This window comes from Pholcus phalangioides, unplaced genomic scaffold, assembly GCF_987345545.1.
Source record: "Pholcus phalangioides strain wild (caught in Gottingen) unplaced genomic scaffold, Ppha-v1.0 ptg000018l_1, whole genome shotgun sequence".
Taxonomy (NCBI): Eukaryota; Metazoa; Arthropoda; class Arachnida; order Araneae; family Pholcidae; genus Pholcus; species Pholcus phalangioides.
Window position 1 is genome coordinate 370,775 of NW_028301611.1, and position 19,088 is coordinate 389,862.

The window sequence follows — 19,088 nt, forward strand, 5'->3', positions numbered from 1 at the left end:
GTACGTTTGTTTAGCGGTGCCATGGGCGCAGAATTTGTGTTTATGGATGGCAACGCCCGTCCTCACCGAGCAAACATCGTAAACGAATGCTTTGAATCTGAGGATATAACCCGTATGGTATGGCCAGCATTCTCACCTGACTTGAATCCGATAGAGCATGTGTGGCACATGCTTGGCCGACGAGTTGCAGCCCGTCAACTACCTCGTACCGGAACTTCGGAGAGCATTGCTTGCTGAGTGGAGTGATCTTCCCCAAGATCAGATCGGTAATTTGATGCTCAGCATGCCTAGGCGTTGTACGGACTGTATTTCATCGCATGGGAGACATACAATGTATTAACCATCATACCAACCATGTAATAGTAATTTTTTGTAAAGGAGATATTTTTTACAATTGCTCCAGGGAGCAAAAATCGTAGTTTTTATGAATGGTATCATACATACACCATCGTTTGTGTTCTTTATCTTTTGTTTAATAAATGGGCTTTATGAATAAGTAACGTTTGTTTTGTTTCTGAACACTTTATTTGCCGGAGCTGGCATTGTCCTTAATTTATGGACATGAGTGTATATTTTTGTATTATATGTTTGTTGATGATTTTATTTTTAACGTGTAAATTCGATGAATTTTTATTATTATTTTGCTTTTCTATCAATTTTCATTACTTGTATTTTTCGTATTCTTTATGTCCGTGTTTCCCATCTCTGTAATTGGGCTCAGCCTGTTGAGGTGTGTAAATAAATAAATAAATAAATAAATAAACATGCGTTTTTTGTGTCATAATGAGGGAAATAAAGGCGACGGGGGGGATGAATTTTCTTGTTGCTGGGGGAACGTGACCAACGTTAGATGACGTGATAATCGTTAGATTATCTATAGTTCGTTTCAGGTTAACTTTGCAGTGGAGAGAAAGGTAGAGAGTGTATTCCTTCGCTGCAAAATATAGTTCCCATAGATCGGAGGTTTACGGTGATCCTTTATGCAGAATATTTCAATTTTTTCTATGGTTTTTAAAAAAATACTGAAAAAATATCGTTTTGAACCGATGTTTAGTCGTTTAAAATTTTTAAATTAGAAAAAATATTGGTTACCATTATCGAAAATCCATAGCAACGGCAACAACATTCTGGCGCGATATCCTAGAAATTTTCTCCGCCAATATCACTGTCGTGCTTTTTTCGTTACACCAAATTATATATACTGAAATATGCATACATATTTTACCTAGCTATTCTCGGTTGAATTTTCCATAACGATATAATTTTTCATTCAGTTTTACATGCAGTTATAGGCTTACATTAATGCGAATAGTCAATAAGTTTTTTTCTCCCGAAAAATAGGCTTCAGTGAATTGAGATATTCACTCGTAGATAACAAGAAGTGTTTCTCTTCCACGAGAGCGTCGATACCGTTGTGGGAGGCCTTTTATGGGTGCAGAAGTTTTTGGTTTTAGATGCTCCTTTTTTTTAATTATTTATTTCTTGCCACCTTCTTGGGAGAGTAGTGGTTGCTGAATGTAGTCCTGAATCCCCTATTGCCGATCGCGGAGAGTGTTGACACGAGTCGCGTCTTCACTCACACGAACGCCATGTCCCATCCAGCAGGGCCACCTGTTTCTCCAGATGCCCCTTGCCTTTAGTTTCTCTTCAGATAAAGTAAGAGAGGGGGGAGGCACAGTGTGGGGGCACAGCTTTCATCTTTTTATGTGACAGTTATATCTCTCTTTTCACGCTAAAACGTTCTCTGGCTCTTCCATTCCTCAATACAATACTCACTGTAAACAAAACTCGATAAGAATCATTCGTAATAACCCCATGAGCGGCACATCAACGGTAACGAAAGACTAAAACTCGTGAAAACAAGTGTCATCAATGTATACCGTTCGGGGAGGGGGATGAGCGATGGAAATTTTGGCGAGAAAAGTGAGTAAAAAAAATTCTAAACTTTTCCACATTATTATTTGGTGCTATTCCTACATTTTCACGTGAAAACAGGATTAATCTGCTTGTTCTTAAATTTTATTTATTTATTTTTTTGATTGACTTCAAAAATTTTATTCAACGAGCATTTTTTTTTTATATAAATTGAAAAAAAAACTTAAAATCCCCAAGTTTTTGAGAGCCATGGTTAATATACAGTACTTTAAAATTATACGTTGCTTTCGTATTATTGTTTGGATTTCTTTTATAAATAAATTTCAGCTAAGAAGGAAGGGAAATATTGCAGAAAAATATTAATATGTTTTTCGAAATTTTTAGTGTTACTTACGGCACATCATCGAAGAGTAAGTGACACGCTGATGTAAGATAATTATTTTTCTAAATTTAAAAAACAATTTCTAATTTAAAAAAAAAAAAATTATTTCAAAAACCTCACTTTAATTTCTGAAAGTATCGGCAATGGTACCATTTTTTTAATTCTATAATTATTATTAATTTACTGTGCAATTTTTTTACACTCATTACGTTACACGTAAAAAAAGATTTTTCTCAGTGAGATTGGCGAGAATTCGCCATACCTTAATAAGGCCGCGCATCGATATATTGGTTAAGAGGCTTTCGTTCCCATAGCAACGAGTGATGCGGTTCCCTCGTAGCTTCCCCTTCACTCCAAAGTTAACCTGAAACGGACTATAAGTCATAGTTTCCCCAACCTTTTCATCCCATCGCTCTCTTCCTCAAAATTTTTTTTCTCTCATCGCCCCCAACGCAATCTAACCCATAGGATCCTATGTTATACCCGTAGCTTCTACCGCCCCTCGGAACATTCTATCGCCCCCAAGTGATTATCGAGCGCTAAATGAAGACGTTCTTCATTACTATATCACTAAGCGTATTCGCACGGTACGTACTATCACCTCCTGCATCTATTTCATTATTATTTTACCATTTTTGACCACATGTTCATGCTCGTATTATTATTTGAACAACGTTATAAGTATTTTATAATCATTTAAATTTCTGTGTACTTGAACTTCCATGGGTGCAGTAGCAGAACGTCCGTCGGGGGTAGAGTGCTTTGTTCGGTTCTGTGCTCTTTCTGCCTTTGGCCAGTCTGATGACAAGCCCAGGCTTTGACGTCTTCCTGAGCCTATTCTTAAATTACACAAAAAGTAACGATAATAACAATATATATTTGAGATGTAAAATAAATTTTAAATTTCTAAAAAATGAATAATATGAGCAAACACTAACGCATCATCCAACCCGTTTGTACGCAGTAATATACGTAATTTCGCACAGTAACATTTGATTTTTATGATCATCGTGAAAGACATGTCCCGGAGTCCCAACCGGTTTTCAAGTCGTCCCGGGAAAGTCTTCCGGGTCGTAAATCGACAATTTACTGCATGAATAAGCATGTCCCCGTTTCGTTTCAATGGAATATGATCATCAAATAGTACGTTGGTGCACGATAATTTACGTAACACTTTTGGCTTTTTATGATCATTATCAAGACCACCTGCGATTTCATGGATTCGAAACCACCAGCTTAGCTTCCGCCAGAAACTTTCCTGAAAAGGGGGGGGGGGGTCTATTGCCACTGTTTCCACTTGGGCAAGAAAGATGGCACCACTGCCAGACTTGAGCGGGTGTCGAGGGTGCAGCGCACCTGGCGGTCAGACCCGTGAAATGAAAAATATAAGGGACCCCGTGGAACGAGTTTCAATTGCGAGTGATTGCGTATTTTTTTATGTCACCCCCCTTCCCCCATTTTGATGTTAAGTGTTAAGCACTTAACAAAGCTATAGATCAGGGGCTTCATAACCTTTAGTTTTCTACGGACCCTTTGTTCCGATGAGACTAAAGCCAGGAATCCCATCTTGCCAATAAAACCAGGGCCAGGGAACTTTCCGAAAGGGTGCTCTTCTTTTGATGATTGGATACAGACAACGCGCTCGCGACTAGAAAAAGAGGGAGCTTGAATTACATACTAAAAATCAAGCCCTTATGCAGACGGGGAGAGGTACGTTGTATTGTTTTCTCATTAATTATTGGGGGAAGAGGCTCGGCTCCCTCATAGAATTCGTAACAAAAATGATCAGGTAATGATGATGGTTAAAAAAAAGTACAAATTTTGTAAATTTTTCTCTCTAGACATTCCTTGTTTTGCTAATGATAAAATCGATAACCACGGACGGGAACGAAAAGAAAATTTCCAATCATCAATCTAAATAACTCGATTTTTTGTTCCTCATTAGCTTAATTACTTAGACCTTTGTTAGCAAAACAAAACAAAGGACAATTTTGATGTTGTTTCCTTCATCATATTAATCAACAGAATTATTTTAACAGTTAATCAATTTCATTTTTTATAGTCTGAAAAAAAATATTGTACACATTTAAGTGCAACATACTGTATTGCAAGAGTATTGCCACAAAAAAATACATTGTATTTACAGAGTTCAAACATCGGAAAAATTATTATATTCTTCATATAAAATTTCTATTTAAGTTAAAATAATATTGTCGGTAATGAGATATTCGAAAAAGTATATCAATTGAAATTACAGTAAATTTTAAAGTCATACACATTATGTAGTTCGGTGACTGCAAGTGGTTCTCTGTCATCCATGGCGAATGCAGGTTTGACTCTGTCAATAGACACTGAGATAGATTTACCATTTACTTTGATTACAAAAACTTTGTCGGTCCTTTGCACTACAGGATATGGTCCAGTGTAGGGTGCGCTTAATGCAGGTCGAACTTTGTCTACGCGTAAGAACACATGAGGACAAGATTTTAAGGAAGGATGAACATAAATCTTGAAAGTATTCTTATGAGATGGAGATACGGGTGATAAACTCCTCATGAGCGAAGACAGCATTGATGCATAGGTAGCGTCTGGTGTAGATTTGGACACCTCATCTGAAAGTAGGTCAGATGGCAATCTAATAGTGGTTCCATACACCAGTTCGGCACAGGTAGCTTGAAGATCCTCCTTGAAAGCGGATCGTAGACCCAGGAGGACTATCGGAAGCGATTCTGACCATTTGGTATTGTCGTGAGCAATGATGGCGCTTTTTAGGGGTGCGATGAAATCGCTCGACCAGCCCATTGGCAATTGGATGATATGCAGTGGTTCGTATGCGATCTGTTCCGAGTAGTGCTGCGAGCTGCTGGAAGAGATGAGCAAAAAATCTGTCTTCACTTCTCAGGGACAGATCCGTATCAAAAACGCCCTCCCCACGACTCGACACCCGTTCAAGACATCTATTTATTGAGGGGCAGTAATTGGCCCGATACTCTTCAATATTTTTACTAACGATTTTCCGGCTCCACAAAAAAAAGCTGGAAGCTCAGTTTCTTATGGTGACGACTCAAAAATCCAGACGGGATCTAGGGACCATGGCCCGCACAAGGGTAGGGTTGACAGGGCTCGAGGCTTTTTTGGGCCCGGGATGATTCTAGTCATTTTTTGTTTTTTCACGCTATAAATTCATCATAAAGAGGCTGGTCTGGGGGGGAGGCGCAAGCAAAAGATCTCGGCCTAGGGACCCCTTCTAGGACGTGGGGGCCATACCAGGCACCCTTAACAAGCTCTGAGGAACTTGCAAAAAATGGTCCAAAAGGTTGAGATCTGGTGCCAGCTACATGCAGTGGTCTTAAACGAGATCAAACGTAACTTTATATGGTTTGCGAGGAGGCAACTACTGCCGAACACCACTATCACAGTGAAGCACGACCCATGTCTCAGACAAAATACCTTGGTGTTATTTTGGATAAAAGGTTCAATCAATTCTAACGCTGCAAGACTTCTAAACAGAGCCTGTTACGCATGCTCTGCACTTAGCCTCAAAAAAAAAAAACCATTATGTACAAGTCAGTCATTAGACCAATTATGTACTATGCTTTTTCACAGCGAAACCCGCTGTCATCAAACAAAATAAAATACTTGGACGATGTACCGCGGCACGACGGTATATCAGAAATATCTTGGCATAATGAAGGAGTTGAAAATTGAAGCCACACATAGCTATTTAGTCAAACTTTCTAGAGGATATTTCGATAGAGCTGAAACGTCAGCACATGAGATAGACATCTCGCCTTATCTGTGGGAGAAATGTTCATGTTGGGGTCGCGGGACATATGGTCAGTCAATGATGTAGGTAGGGGTCGACATTAAATTTTTTGGTTAAAAGGGGGGGGGGGTCGCACTTCAAAAAGTTCGCATATCACTGGTCTAGGGGCAGTAGTGCGCAAACTTATTACAGTGCGACCTCCCCCCCTTTTGATCAAAAAAATTTATTGGCGACCCCTACATAGGTTGACCATGTGTCCTGGAAAACAGGAACATTCATATTGCAGAGTAAATATTTTCAAAGGGTAGAATAAACGAATGTCATTTCCCCCACGCTCTTTTTCCACAAGTCCATTGCACATTTGCGATTCGCGATGACGGAGTCGATATGCAGTGCCGTCTTAACGCATGGGCACGGCCCTCAAGAGCTATGAAGAAGGGGCGTCACAATAATGATAACTAGTTGGAATTTTTGAGAATTTGCTTGGTAGGGCCTTAGAAAAATCCCTTGGCCCGGGGGCCCATGATGCTCTCAAGACGGCCCTGTCGATAAGTTCAAGTATAATTTGATAAAATGACATTGTATGATATGTACATGGTAATTAGTTCACAGCTAAATAAAAGCATTGTTTAGTTTGACAAATTTTTAAATATATAAAAATGAATTTCTTATTTGGAAGTTTTTATTTTTTGGGGGAATCTCTCGTGACCCCATTAGTTCATTGACGCGACCCACGGTTTGCGCACTACTAGACAATGAAGTCTATTGAAAAATCTTCATTATCACGTGAAGTTAAAGTTGGTGCTGCCATCTGTTGGGCTAAATTCGATGTTATTTCTCAAAGATAGAATCAGAAAAACAGCGAAATGATGATTGACTTATATATATAAATAATGACAACTATATAACAGAATAACAGAATACATATACAGGAAAGAGGATTCGAAACTGGCAATATCGGTTGAATGAGATTCAAAGTAAAAATGTTCCATATATAAATATCAATAATTATTCACGCTACCATTTGTTTGCACGTTACAAGAAACTCTAAAGGCGGATGCACACTACACTGACGTGGCGTGTTACCACACCTTAATGCGTGGGATATAAAGTTCCACCAATGAGCCTTCTGTAGGTACGTTCACACTGTGCTGACGCAACGTGGTAAAGTCTGTGATGATGTAATCTGACATAACGCAAAAATCCGTGCACACTATTCTGACGTGACGTGGGACCACGTAGAAATGCGTGCGATATAAATTCCACCTATGAGCCTTCTGTAGTAACGTTCACACTGTGCTGACGCGACGTGGGAATATGCCGGATGATGAAATCCGACGTAACACGCCTTATTACGTGTCACAAAAAAAAATCAAATCGTTCAGATTTTCGTCAGTCGTGTGATGGCATGTGAAGACGCCATATTTGTTTCTCTCGTTCTTTTTGCTTCGTTCGTGTTTTGATCAATTTTGTTTTTGTTCGGGTTTCGATTTATTTAATTTTTTTTCGGGTATTCATTTGATTTGTTTTTTGCTCGTGCGTTGATGATTGCAGAGCAACTGATCGAACACACGTTCGGTCAAATTCTTTGTTGTATGACCCTAACCACTGAGAATACAGAAATCAAAATGCGCGGAGGAAGGCTTGGGACGAGATCGGAGAAAAACATCGGTCAGTAAACAAATTATTTATTCAGTCTTCAAAATTTTAAAATTTACAAGTGTATTTGAATATGAGATAAATAAACATATAGGCTACGTTACGGTAAATTTGATATATATGCGGTTATTATACATAATAACTGATTATTATGTACTTACTAATCGTCTTTGTGAGTTTGAAAGTTTCTCTAAATTTATCACTTTTACCGGTGATTATGCATAGTACCCAAGCATCATTGGTAATTTTAATAACTAATAAAAAAATTGTAGCTTTTACTGGCGATTATGCATAATAACATGCGTCGCGTCGTTGGTAAACATGATAAAACGTACTATATGATATACATAATTCATACATGTATTGTATCATTATATTGGTGCACGATCGTCAAATTTGTCATCATTACATCGGGGTACGCTCGTCAAATTTGTCATTATATCGGGGTCCGACTATCAGACATAACTCATTTGGAATTTTTTTTTCGGTGTTTTATCTTATATAAAAGGAGTAATTTCAAAGTTTGTACTTACAATATTATGGCTACAAGTGGTAAAAATATCCTTTTGTTGAACTTTGGTTGACAGGTTGGTGGCTGAAAGCACTGATGGGCGGAGATACGGGGGCTGGGGGGCATTGCCCCCCCCCCCCCAGCGTCAAAGGTGAAGTTGACTGATCTAATGTATATATGCATACATGAATTGACATCATCGTGCCCCCGCCCCCAGACTTCCAAGTCTATCTCCACCTATGCTTTCAGCCAGTGAGCGTCAAAAACGAGGTGCTATGTATACTCTATCACTCACCATTTTATGACACGAGTACGAGCACCCCGCAGTTAATAAAATTAATTTAGATATCATTATTTCTCTCACAAAAAATTCGAGTCACGCAGCCATAGGCAAATATAGACTTGAAAGTCTGGGGGGGGGGCACGATTATGTCAATTTATATATACACAAATACATTAGATCAGTCGACTCCAACTTTGATGCTGGGGGGGGGGGGCGGCAATATCTCCGCCCATGCACGCACCAACATTTTTAAAACACTTCCGATGCTCTGCTTTTCGGGTATATGTATTACAGTCGGCTGTTTCGAAGGGCATTGCTGTTCCTATTCCAATCTCAAAAATTGCTAGGAATATTGGCAACTAAAGGCCCTTTCCCCTATGATTTTAAATAAAGGTAGTTAATGGAGACCTAGCTGGGCCTCTGCCAGGATGGCTAAAAATGTCTACTGCACAGTACGAAACGAACTCTCTCTGGTACCAAGTGGGGTTGGTATCATGACCAACGCACACAACGGCTACACTTCGACTGATGGTGTAAAGGCTGAAACACGCTAAACTGACGTGGCGTGATTTCACGTCATGTCAGGGACGTTGTGAATTCTGATTCGTGGAAATTCTGTGACGTGGCAATTCCACGTCACATAATTTGTACGTCACAGAATTCCACGAATAAGATTTCACTAATTCAACATCGTAGTGTGTTTCGGTCTTAATGCATCAGACCAGTGTTGACACAGTATAATATCTGATATGATATTGCGCCATCTGACGTCACGTGGTTACACGTCACGTCATAGCAGTGTGTATCCACCTTAAGGGTGTTACACTGTTGGGTCGGAAAGTTTTGATTGCATAAGGGGTCATTCAAGTATTACGTCGGCATCGATGTGGGGAGGGGTTTCCGATTTGCTGACTTTTCATTGACAAGGTGGGGGGTTTGGATAATGCTTACGTCATCAACCACCCTTTATGAAAATATGAAATATTCTTAATAGCATCTTACTCGGTGCGCCAAAAACGAAAAAAAACCCCTTCCGATAGTTACTGGGCACCTGAACTAACATTCTACCTATTGATAAGTCCCCTACAGAGCTACTTTAATGATCTCTAAATGGTTCACGGATCCTTCAAGTGCACTGGCACTGTGTCACGCATTAAACAAGTGATCCGTAATTATGCCACGGATCACTTAAGTAATCTGGGAATGTTCCGGGGTAACACTTGACTGATGTAGAACCGCACTGGGGGCCGTTTAAGTGCTCTGAAACTGCGCCACATCTCACTCAAGGGATTTCTAAATGTTTCACGGATCGTTTACATGTTCTGGAACTGTGTCGCGAGTTACTTGAGAGTGATCTTTGAATGTGAAAGTGATCTTTGAGGTCTACTTCAGTGATCTGAAAATGTGCCACGGATCATTTAAGCGATTTGTGAAAATGTGCCGCTTAGTTCATTTTTACAAAATTAGGTTTGAGGGGCAGGCCATATCAGATAACTTTCAGGGCCACATTTGGTCCGCGGGTGAAGGGTTTATCATGTATGGCTTAAAGGGTGGGTAGCAATGAATTTCTTAAAGAGAAATTTTGAGTTCTTACCCTTCAAATAGCATTGAAATTAACAGAAATTGATTATAATAACATATAAAGATATTTTCTTTCGAATTTTTAATTAAAAACAGTTTTTTTTGTCCGGGGGAAGGTGCACGAGCCCCCCTATGCCCCCCTTACACCTACATTTCTGATCCTACCAATATGCGTTAGAAGGTAGGGAGCAGTGCTGACGAAATTTTGCTGACAGGTGAGGGTCAGAGTTTCGCTGACTTTTGCTGGCAAGGGGGGAGTGGGTCAAAAATGGCTAAAAATTGGCGGTATTACGCTATAAAAGTTTGGTAAAAGTCCTTTTATAAAACTTGAAAAATGCAGCCAATAAGATCACCGGTTGCATTTTCTAGAATGTAACCAATAACCTTATTGGTTAGATTTTTCAAGTTTTATAAAAGGGATTTTATCAAACTTTTACAGTGTAATACCAGCCTTAGGAACACTTCCAGAAACACCAGAAAAAACCTTTAGGAGGAGTTTTCTTAAAACACGTCACAATTTGTGTTTTGTCCCGAAACAAGAATTGAGTGATGCCTTATTGCGAAGTGGGTGTACCGTTGTACACACCCACCTCGTACACATTCCTCTACGGCAGTGGTTCTCAACCTTTTTGGAACCGCGGCCCGGTCAATCAAATTTCTATGAGAGTCTATAAAAATTTCTATAACTTATGTTTGGTGGGTATCGGGTTCGATAAAAACAAGAGAATAAATACTTTCCAACTTTACTTGTCTTTGTATCGATTTGCGATCGACATTAGTGGCGTATTTAAAAGGAGGGCGATAACCCAGGGCGGCAAGTTCAAAGGGGCGCGGCAGATTTGAGGAATGAGTGACCAAGAAAGTTATTAGTAGGGCTCGAATTTCTGTCTTTGCATAATTTTTTCTTTTATTTGCATACCAGCTATAATACCCGGCGCTGCCCGGGTTTTCTTCAATGAGGCTTTTTGGTTTTCACGTGATATCTCTCTCTTTCTTTGAGGGACATACAAACCGTGGCGACTCATGAAAGAAACAAATTCATATTTAAAGAAACGTTGAAGTGAATATATATTTTTTCCTTTTTTAAGGGGCGCCAGGAATTTCGATTCTCGCCCCCCCCCCTTGAACTTCCAAGATATCCATTTGCCTATTTTTCCTTCAAAACATGCTTAATTAAAGCTGTGGAATTTCTTCGATGTACTTTACGGGCCCAGAATTAATTTTAAAACATCCCAAAACTACATGAATTTATGCAGTTGAATATCAAAAGACAATACGCAGACATTAATTTTCATGCTTTAGAAGATATAAATAAAAAGTTGAAATCAATGTCCTTGCCTGGATATCCAATTGAAATATAGGTCCGGTTAATTACATCGTATTTAATTTTCTGGGCTTCGTATCTCTGAGCGAACTCAATAGATTTCAAAAATCGAGAATTCAATACAATTTTTGAAATTATTGACGTGGCGGGAAAGCCCACCAAATTTCCGCATTTCTACAGTAAAATAGGAAAGTGTTTAAAATAAAGTGTTTGAAAAAAGTGTAACGCATTGGTAGAAACATTCCGAAAGTGATTGTTGAGGCCCAGAAAACCATTGTTGTCCGACATTTTTTTTTGCCCATTTCGGGCATTTGCATTGCTCTGACGAACTTTTAAAGTAGTTCATCGTTCAAGACGGGTCCCGTTTGGTGTATATGCAAAGGCGACGATAGATTTAAAATTGTAGATTTGTATAGAGGACACACGCACACACGCACGCAATATCAATTTTATATATATATAGATGGTTTTACACTCTAAGAAGAGACGAGCTTGAGTGCGTAGACGTACGCAGAATTTAATCAAATTTGGTGCCATTATAAATCATCAGACTCTGGTTAAATGCTATCTCTGGAAATCTATCGTCAATTCGAAAATCAAGATCAGGTAGTCATTGATTCTTTACAAAGCAGATGCCTTTAACTGTTACACGGAATTGGACACGTTTGACATTCTAATAAAGCCCGGTGGGTGGTCAGTTTAGGGCGGTATTCACCGACATGGTTTAAACTAGTCACAATTTTTTGATAAGAGAGCGACACGGATATTGGTTAAATTCAGGTTTTTAACCAATCTATGTTGATCTCTTATTCAAAAATTGTGACTACAGTTTAAAGCATGTCGATGAATACGGTCCTAAGTAATGTGATCACTCATATTTGAAAAAAATATTCACAAAGAAGCTCTGGAATTTTTTAATGTTCTTTTCAGATGTGAAGGTGAATTTTGAGTACCTTTAAAACCAGGAAAACAAACTTTACAAAAATAAAGTTTTAAAAACTTTGAATCTTACGGCATTTTCTTCTGTTTGGATGGTTTGTTTCACCGTGTTTCGCGTTCAACGTTGCGTTACTTCGTAGAAAAACTTTCTTTTACGTACATATACCATTTCCTATAATAAAAAGGTTGGCTTTTCATGTTCATTCCCAAGGGGAAAAGTGTTTCCATAAGTGTTTATTTTTCTTTCTTCCAGCTCACATAGTGAAAAATATCTCCGAAGAAAGACGCAATTTCACAGTTCGGTGCCGCGTTTAAAGAAAGAAAGAACAAAAAGAACTTTTTCTTATTTTTGGTTCCATTTGGAGCCAATTGGTTACTCTTGTTGTTGTTTTTATCGATGAGATTGGGGCGAAAAGAAAAAACTTTCTTTCAGCCAATGGTAGTAATTTAATCCAACCTATTCAGGAAGTCATGGCCGTCTTGAGATCTTTGGCGTGGACGAAATGGTTTCAGACGAAGCCACTACGCTCCATCTGGTTGCGAATTTTTTCAACTGCGTGAGTGGGATTTTAGGTTAATTAACGATACCTGGGAGTAGATTGGATTCTTTTGTGTTTCGCGAGTGGAAAGGAATTTGAGGATCTTCCCTTTCATGTGAGGAAGAATAAATTTCAATTTAGTAAATACATGCTATGAGATGGTATCGTTTGTGTCATACACGCTTAACTCATGACCCGAGGGCAAAATGCGGCCCTCGGAATCAGCTTATGTGACCCACGACAATTAAAAAGTGGCCTTGTGAAAGATTATTAAACCACTTAAGAGGCTCGTTCCACATTTCCAGATTGTTTAGGCTGCCATCGACACATAGCCAGATCACTTAAGCGATTTCAAGTGCATTTCAAAATCACATGAGCGACTCGCAGCACACCTCCGGCTCACTTACAATGACTCGTTTTACATTTGTAGACTACGCTGTGGTCGTATCGCGAAAACATTCTTCCCCCATCGATCTACATTTTTCTCCCTCTCATATGAAATTTAAGTCTTGTTTATTCATTGCTCGACCGAAATATTCTAATTTTAGCGGCTTTAATAACATCCTGAAAATACGTCTCTAGGGAATCAAATTTTCGAATTAAAGAAATGGAATTTCATATTTTTACGTAGAAATTAATCTTTTTTCTTCTCATTGAAAATCCCCAATTTACGGACGAAACGTAAATAAAACTTGATACGTAAAGTAGTGCAGTTGACTGCTTTCTTTCTTTAAACGCGGCACTGAACTGTGAAATTGCGTCTTTCTTCGGAGATATTTTTCACTGTGTGAGCTGGAAGAAAGAAAAATGAACACTTATGGAAACACTTTCCCCCTTGGGAATGAACATGAAAAGCCAACCTTTTTATTATAGGAAATGGTAGATGTACGTAAAAGAAAGTTTTTCTCCGAAGTAACGCAACGTTGAACGCGAAACACGGTGAAAGAAACCATCCAAACAGAAGAAAATGCTTACGATTCAAAGTTTTTCTAAAACTTTATTTTTGTAAAGTTTGTTTTCCTGGTTTTAAAGGTACTCAAAATTCACCTTCACATCTGAAAAGAACATTAAAAAATTCCGGAGTTTCTTTGTGAATATTTTTGTCAAATATGAGTGATCACATGAGTAAGCTGACCACCCGCCAGGCTTCATTAGAATGTCAAACGCGTCCGATTCTGTGTCAACAGTTAAACGCATCTGCTTTGTAAAGAATCAATGACTACCTGAGCTTGATTTTCGAATTGACGATAGATTACAAGAAATAGCATATACTCAGAATCTCATGACTTAATGGTACCAAATTTAGTATAATTTATATTTTTTGCCATAATTTAGAACAATCAGATTATCAATTGTTCGAAAATTAAAGGTCTTTTTCCTTAGAATCTTCTTATTTTTGAAAATTAGTTATTTCATGTCGAGAAGTACAGATAAACAGTTTAATTAAACCGGCCGACGACTTTAGGTCCGCAATTCACTGTCTGCAGCACCGACAATATAAAGAACAGAACTTTATGCCAGAAATCGGGGCATAAACATCGTACTTATATCGTTACACATACGAAGGGCATTCAACAACATCAGGCACTCATCTATAAAGGAAGCCCTCAGTAAGAATGTTTTCGAATCTGGTAACCCTACACCAAGGTGTCCTTAAAGTACTAATTTGGTCTTTAGTTTTTAGGAAATCACATCAGGAAAGGAATTCATGAAATGCTGTGTTTGCTGCTGCTCTCTTTTTTCTTGTATAGGGTGTCTAATAGTGTCCAATTTGTATAGGGTTTTTATAGGGTGTCCAATTGTCCTCCGTAACTCAATGTGGCGGCGCTGATGTAGCAGCGAGAGAAAATAGGTCATATATGTTTTCCCGCCAATATTGAGAGTGGCTTGTTAGTCGATAGACGTGATGGTCGTATTTGTATTTTTCCGTGTGATTATATTAATCTCTTTATAATAAACTAGTTATTTCGTTATTTAATTGATGAATAGTCCATGCTTTGAAACGACATCTCTGCTAAATTTCCAACATTAGTTTTCAAAACTGACCATACGTCCCGTATTTCCCGAGACAGTCCCGGTATTTTTTGTGTTTCTAGTCGTCCCGACTTTTTTGGCAAAAGTGTCCCGGTTTTTCCCGTTTTTTACACAAAGCCTACTTGAATTTTCATTCTTTATTAAACTCAAAGATTGAAATTAATTTCCAACTCATAAATTAATTATATTATGATAACTACAACTATAAATAAGAATATTAATCTCCCACATTTCTCTTGGTGAACTTTTTTTTTTTCGTGGAGTTTATTTTAATCCACTGCAATTTGCAGTAATGCTTTATTTTCCCCGCATTGTGATATTTCCGTAATTTCAGCAATATTTGGCAACTTTGTTTAGTTTTGGCGTTATTTTTGGCTAAAATTGGCGATGTCTCGTATTTTCACTATTTGGAATCCCAATTTCCCGTATTTCTCTCGAGGAAATATGGTCAGTCTAGCCTTGAGGAGCAAAATTCATCTTAGCGAGCTTCATAATACGTTGACTAAATTCCAGATTGCTTTCGCATGTGCTGAACATATCCGATAAAAAGATTTCTTCTGCGCTTTTTTTCGAAAATACAGTTGAATATTCTCATTCGAGGACAATATCAGAAATTTCAAGAAGAAAAAATCCTAAAATATATTTTACAATGAAAAGACACAAAACAATATCGATTCCTTGTCTTGAACACAAAGGTTGTGCTTTCTTCCAGAACGAACATGATTTCAATTACGTTAACTTTCAACTTTCCGTTTGACTTTCGACGGTTTACCTTTTCTTTTTCCTATCAAAAAACAAAAGAATTCATTTAAGCTGTTATAATATTAAGTTCTATACCATTTTCTTTTCATTCCATACTGAAAGATTTCTTAAGTAAAAAGCAAGAGAAAATGAAAATCGAAGCCACACGTCGTTTCTCTTATTCATCTTATTTTGGACTTGAAATGAATAAATGGAAGAGTCGTGTTATTTTTCAAACTCACAATAAACATAAAAAAAACAAATGTATATTTTTATTATTTTTTCCTAAATAGTTCGTGATAAGATTTGAACAAGTTTTCAAATCCCGAAACATAAGTTTGTATTTTCAATGTCGAGAAATTCACCAAAACTTCGAAGAATGTTTCTTGAGACGAAATTTTTTGCAACAATGTTTTTAGTTTTCCCCCGAAACATTAGTTCACTCGAAAATATATACGAAATGTTGTTTATAATAGTAGGATCTCTATTAGATGTGAACCGGGGGGGATGTGTGTGGCCCTTCAATGTTCGTTTTTTATAGCCTCTCCCCGACTTACGAACAAGATGTGTGTCGAGCATTGTGCGTGAGTCAAAATCACTCAAATTTGGGATCAGAAATAAGGAGTTGGATGTGTCTAAACTTTATTTTGCTAAATATCGACAAGGTCAAATCATAGTTCACGGAAAGTATAAAAAATTTCGCATTGCCTATGGTTTTGAACCACGTTTCCCAAACTTTTTATATATTCCATCGCCACTTCTTCAGAAAATTTTTTCCCCTCATCGCCCCCAACTTAACTAAACCCTATGCTAAATCTGTAGCTTCTATCGCCCCCCTGGACCATTCCATCGCCCACTTTGGGAAACACTGGTTTAGAACTTGCGTAACCTCATTGTCAGCCTTGATTGAGTTGCATTCAAGAATTCATACATAATTGATCTTAGTTTTACCCTTGGAAGGACAGACATCAACATGAACCGCATAGGAATAGGTGGTACCATTACGTGTATTGGCTTTTTTTTTAAGGCTACGGGAAGGAAAGATACATGGGAGTGAAATCCTTACACAATTTGGAGTTCGTAATATTCTTTTCAAATATTTAGATCCTAGAATGTGCATCATATTGAAATGAAGCATGGATTTGAAAAGCATGTGGTATGCGAGAATGGGGTGATATATATAACAATATCAATCGACTATCTGCAACCACCCCATTTAGATCATCACCTCCCCCCCCACCTCCATGGAATCGATTGACTCCGACAGCGATTATTTATTTCATTGATCAGCACTTTCCGTATGGCTAGCTGAGAGGTGTCGTGCCCTGTGCGACCCGTGCCCTGAGCGACCAAGATGGATGTCGTCGTGCCCTGGCGACCAAATCCTTCTCCATTCTTTACTTGGACAAATCCTTTCTTTTGTGATACCTTGGTGAATAGAGTAATCTTTCGACTATGAAATTGATCACTTTTTGTTATCAATTGGAATGCAACGGACTACACAGGTCTTTCACATAATTGTTATTTTCGCCGTATGCCTTGTGAAAAATAGAGAGCGCTACATTATTATGCTCGTATACAACATTTTTAATCTGCTGGCCATATACAGAGCGGGAAAAAGTCCGTGGAAATTTCAAAAATGAATAAAAACCAGAAAAATAACCGAAATAAAAAACAGTTTGCTGGGGTTTAGCATCGCTAGGTGTTAATATGATGAAGGAAACAACATCAGAATTGTCCTTTGTTTTGTTTTGCTAACAAAGGTCTAAGTAATTAAGCTTAATGAGGAACAAAAAATCGAGATATTGAGGTTGATGATTGGAAATTTTCTTTTCGTCCCCGTCCGTGGTTATCGATTTTATCATTAGCAAAACAAGGAATGTTTAGAGAGAAAAATTTACGAAATTTGTACTTTTTTTTTAACCATCATCATTACCTGATCATTTTTGTTACGAATTCTATGAGGGAGCCTAGCCTCTTCCCCCAATAATTAATGAGAAAACAATACAACGCACCTCTCCCCTGTCTGCATTGAGTTAGTATATAACTCAGAGGTCTTCAAACTTTTTCTAGTCGCCAGCGCTGCCTGTATCCAATCATCAAAAGAAGAGCACCCTTTCGGCAAGTTCGACGTACGAATGCATGAGATCAGGATGACTTCAATCCTAGAACGAAATTTACACAAGGTACTTAATTGGAACTTTGATAACGTGCTTGCGAGCACGAAATCGGACAAGAGCATCCGAGCACTTCAGGTGTTTCAGGGAGCACCGTGATGCCCGCGAGCAGCGGGTTGAAGATGCCTGATATAACTGAACACAGCTGTGCCAACTTTGGCTAGGTGTCCGTTTCATCCTTTCCCGATTCATTCAAATAGTCCCGTTTCATCCAATCTGTTGCTTCCCCTCTTCTTAATTAATAATTTTCATCGTTTGTAAATTATATTATGATAATTACGTATAAATATAAATATTCATCTAAACACAGACGCAGAAAATTTCACAGCGTTTGAGAATCGAAAAATTGGAAAATGTGTTTTTTGAAAAATTTTGCTTGCACCAACACACCTTAAGTGTTAAATCAGCCCTATCCAAAAATTTAGGAACTCACACCAGAATCTGTGACTCGAATTTCGCGGCATGCTGGAAAATACGGGTATTTCCGGCATGCTGGACTTCCTCGCTGTTTCCCGTTATCCCGGCTAATGCGGAGGGGGTAATTGTGTTCATCCGATTTCGGTCCTTGGGTTTTCATCCGACTATAGACTAATAGTAATAATAATTATCCACGAGAGGAATAATTCTCTCTGCGAATTCGTTCGATTCGGATAATTTTGTTAATTATACTATTTCATTATTTTTATAATCATAATTAATTAATTATTATTATTTTTTTTTACTAGAGCCACCATGTCCAAACAACAGTCATTATACTTATTGTGCTAGTAGCTGTCCAAAGGAATGTTTTGGTTTTCCTGGACTCGGGTGTGCTGCAGTATGTGTGTCTGGCTGCCAATGCAATCCGGGTTACCTCCCATATGGAAGAATTTGCTTCAGAGAAGAGTACTGCTATCCACTAGATGGTGCCGTGTCCGCGTAACGAACTAACGCGGAATTTGATTTCCTCAGAAATTTCGATGGCGAAAATAATATATAATAAAGCGTGACTCTCATGAATATGCAGAAGAGAAATATATTACATTAAAAAAAAACTCAACTTTAGTTGAGAGTATATAGGGTGTCTGCCCTGCAAGTGCTAATGCAGCAATTATCTCATCAACCGTCCGTAGTAGAGGTAGGATTCCAAATTATAAAATGCTGAAAAGGTGTTCAAAAATTACCATGTACCAGTTTTTAGAGTGAGAATAAAGCGTGTGTGTGTCACGAAATGAAAAGCTGAATTTTTATACGGTCCCCCTTATCCTTTAACTTCCAATTAGAAAGGCCGCATTAGC

General features: G+C 38.2%; 1 long non-coding RNA gene across 2 annotated transcripts; it reads left to right on the plus strand.

Annotated features, from left to right (window-relative positions):
• The first annotated feature begins 1,864 nt into the window (after positions 1–1,864).
• LOC149071487 (uncharacterized) lies at positions 1,865–18,811 on the plus strand. Of its 2 annotated transcripts, none has more exons than XR_016194574.1 (2): positions 1,865–1,923; positions 18,537–18,811. It is a non-coding gene; the product is annotated as an uncharacterized LOC149071487 (long non-coding RNA). The 2 variants fall into 2 exon arrangements; XR_016194575.1 differs by lacking the exon at positions 1,865–1,923 and adding an exon at positions 2,762–2,844.
• The last annotated feature ends 277 nt before the right edge of the window (positions 18,812–19,088 follow it).